The sequence below is a fragment of the Colobus angolensis genome, unplaced genomic scaffold, assembly GCF_000951035.1.
Source record: "Colobus angolensis palliatus isolate OR3802 unplaced genomic scaffold, Cang.pa_1.0 Scaffold8, whole genome shotgun sequence".
In the NCBI taxonomy this organism is placed as follows: Eukaryota; Metazoa; Chordata; class Mammalia; order Primates; family Cercopithecidae; genus Colobus; species Colobus angolensis.
In genome coordinates, this window is record NW_012121820.1 from 16,473,063 (window position 1) to 16,476,921 (window position 3,859).

Below are 3,859 nucleotides of genomic sequence, written 5' to 3' on the forward strand. Positions count from 1 at the left end.
ATTCATAATAGATAAGATACAAAAACAACCTAAATGTTCATCAATTGATGAATGAATAAAGGAAATGTGGTGTATACATACAATGGAATATTATTAAGACTTAAAAAAAAAAAAAAAAGAAAAAGGAGGCCGGGTGTGGTTGCTCACGCCTATAATCCTAGCACTTTGGGAGGCCGAGGCAGACGGATCTCAATTTAGGAGATCAAGACCATCTTGGCTAACAGGGTGAAACCCCATCTCTACTAAAAAATACAAAAAATTAGCCAGGCGTGGTGGTGAACGTCTGTAGTCCCAGCTAATCAGGAGGCTGAGGCAGGAGAATGGCGTGAACCTGGGAAGCAGAGCTTACAGTGAACCAAGATTGGACCACTGCACTCCAGCCTGGGTGACAGAGCAAGGCTCTATCTCAAAAAAAAAGAAAAAAGAAAAAAAAGGAAATCCAGGCCACGCACAGTGGCTTACACCTATAACCCCAGAGGCCGAGGTGGGCAGGTCACGAGGTCAGGAGTTCGAGACCAGCCTGGCCAACATGATGAAACCCCGTCTCTACTAAAAATACAAAAAGGATAGCCGGGCATGGTAGCACATGCCTGTAGTCCTGGCTACTCAGGAGGCTGAGGCAGGAGAATCACTTGAACCCAGGAGGTGAAGGTTGCAGTGAGCCAAGATCACACCACTGTACTCCAGCCTGGGTGACAGAGTGAGACTCCGTCTCAAAAAAAAAAAAAGCAAAAAGGGAAATTCTGCCATTTGCAACAACACAAATGGACCTGCGAAATAAGCCAGACACACAGAGAGAAATATTGCATGATCTCATTTATATGTAGAATCTAAAATAGTCAAACCTATAGAATCAGAGAGTAGAATGGAGGTTGCTAAGGGCTAGGAGTAGTGGGTGATGGGGAGCTGTTTGTTAAGGGGCACAAAGTTTCAGTTATGCCAGATGAAAGAGTGCTGGAGATCTAATGTATAGCATGGTGACTATAGACAATGATACTGTACTATAGTCATCCCTGGGTATCTGCCTGGGATTTGTTTCAGGACCCCCGCAGACATCAAAACCCACACATATTCAAGTCTCGAGGTGGGCCCTGTGAAACCCGCCTCTAGAAGTTAGCCCTCCATATACGTGAATTTCACATCCCACAAACACTATTTTTGATCTGCTTTTGGTTGTAGATGTGGATGTGGCTATGAAGGAATTTTATTTCCTGAAAAAAAGCTGCGTATAAGTGGACTGCACAGTGCAAACCCATGTTGCTCAAGGGTCAACTGTATATACTTGAAATTTTCTAAGATCGTGTTCTCACCCCCCGCCCCACCGCCTGACACACACCCACACACACACGCACATACACACATAACTATGTGAGGTAATGGGTATTTTAATTAGCTTGATTGTGGTGATTATTTCACAACATATACATATATCTAATCAGCAAGTTGTACACTTTAAATATATACTTTGTTTCTTTTAAGATGCTCTTTAAGATAGGAAAGACCACAAAAAGAGCAGGCCTGGGGCTGCTGGTGAGATCAGGAATGTGCTTTGAGATGCCTGCTGTGTATTCAAATGGAGATAATGAGTAGGAAGTCAGATTCGTGAGTCTGGAGCTCAGGAGTGGGGCTGGAGAGATCCGTCTGGGAGAATTCAGCATGTGAGCGATGTGATGGTTAACTTTACATGTCAGCTTGACTAGGCCACAGGACAGGCAGGTATCTGATTAAATAGTATTTCTGGGTGTGTCTGTGTTCCGGAAGAGATTAGCATTTGAATCCGTGGAGTGAGTAAAGCGGGTGGGCCTCATCCATTTAAGGGCCTGAACAGAACAAAAAGATGGAGGAAGGTTGGACTCGCCCCCCCGCTGTCTGACTGCATGAGCTGGGACGTCTGTCTTCTGCTCGCAGCACTCCAGGTTCTCAGCCTTCAGACTCAGACAGAATCTACACCATCGGCCCTTTACTGGCTTTCTTGGGTTTCCAGCTTGCAGGCAGCAGCTTGTGGGACTTCTCAGCCTCCGTAATCACTGGAGACAATACCTTATAAGAAGTCTCGCTGGGTACGGTGGCTCACGTCTGTAATCCCAGCACTTTGGGAGGCCGAGGCAGGTGGATCACTTGTGGCCAGGAGTTCGAGACCAGCCTGGCCAACATGGCCAAACCCCACCTCTACTAAAAATACAAAAACTAGCTGGGCGTAGTGGCATGTGCCTGTAGTCCCAGCTACTTGGGAGGCTGAGGCAGGAGAATCGCTTGAACCTGGGAGACAGAGGCTGCAGTGAGCTGAGATCGTGCCACTGCACTCCAACCTGGGTGACAGAGCAAGACTCCACCTCGAAAAACCAAACTTTTAAAGTCTCCTTCTATGTTTCTCTGGAAAAATCCTAATATGGGTGGTATTTAAAGCCTCGAGCCTAGATGAGATCTTCAAAGGAGTACGTGCAGAGAGGAAGTCTAGGGACTGGAGCTTCTGTATAACAGACGATAGAGGACTAAAGACTGAAGCCTGGGCCCCTTTCATGAGCAGGAACTAGTAACGCAGGAGGGAAATCCGGAGAGGATGGGTCCTGAAAACCAAGAGAACCAAATGCTGCAAACTCTGCCCACAGTACATGCGTCAGAAGGGTTTGGTGGAGCAGAGGATGACAGTCCTTGCTTTCTGAGGGCTATTCTCTGGCCCAGCCTTTAAGGGAGAGGATCTATTGAGGTGGCACTGCTCCCCGGAGCCAGAAGCTGTCTCTCCCCCACAAGCTGAAACAGGTCTGCACTACAGCTCTGGCCCCCTGCTCTCCCAGCCTCATTTCCCTGTGGTCTCAAGTCCTGCTGAGCCTTTAAGACTCAGCTCCATCACTTCCACTCTGCCAGATGGCTGCACCTACCCCTCGAGGTTGAGCTGGGTGCCCCCGGGAACACTGTTGGAGAAACAGCTCCTCTATTGGAGAAACTCCCCACATCAAACCTGCTTACATGTCTGAGTCTCCCACTTGGCCAGGTGCGCTCTGGGTTTCTGGAAGGTTCCTTAGTTCCGAGCATGGGGCCTGGCATTCAAACTCTCATTAAAGTGCTGCAAAACAGAAACACTCCGCAGAAGCTCCTCCCCAAGCCAGTATCTAGCCAAGACTGGCCCTTCATTATGCACAAGCTCCAGCCCCTGGACTTCCTCTCCTGAAACCTCAAGTGCTGGGAGATCTTGCCAAACCTCTCTGCAGCGGAGCAGGACCCTCATAGCACTCGCTAAATACCTGCTAAATACCAAGGAATGTGCCGTGGGCTGGGTCCAAATCCCGGCTTGGACATTCTCAAGTAGTCCGGACTTCAGTTTCCCATCTCCAAAACGGAGATGATAGTCGCTCATCCCTTAAGATCCTCATCAGTCCTGACATTTGGGAAAGTTGTCCGGCGGGCTGTAAACGAGCTGGGCAAATCTGAGTTACCAAGGGGCCAGGGTTTTTCCTCAGCAGCTGATTCAGGGCAAGTGACTACACCCAGCCAATGCCACATAAGGCCTTTTACTGTATTGCACTTGGTTTTTCTCAAGCCACTTTGACGACAAGCAGCATCTTCCTCAGAAGGAACATGGGGAATGAGCAGGGCCTGGACCCAGTGGAAACTCTAACACACCCATGGCCATTCACAAGTGTTTCCAGTGACTAAAGGCCACACGAAGCACTTAGCCAGACCCTTCCTGAAAACTTCTTCCAGAACGGCTCAACCTGCAGAGCTGCTCTTGCCAAAGCCACCCCATTATGGCCAGCTTCGCCCCCACTGTCCCACTTCTCTGGGGGGCAAGCCTTTCCCTCATCCCCAGGGCAGGGCCCTAGGCTTCCGCTCTCCCTCAGCAAAAGACAACACAGGCAGG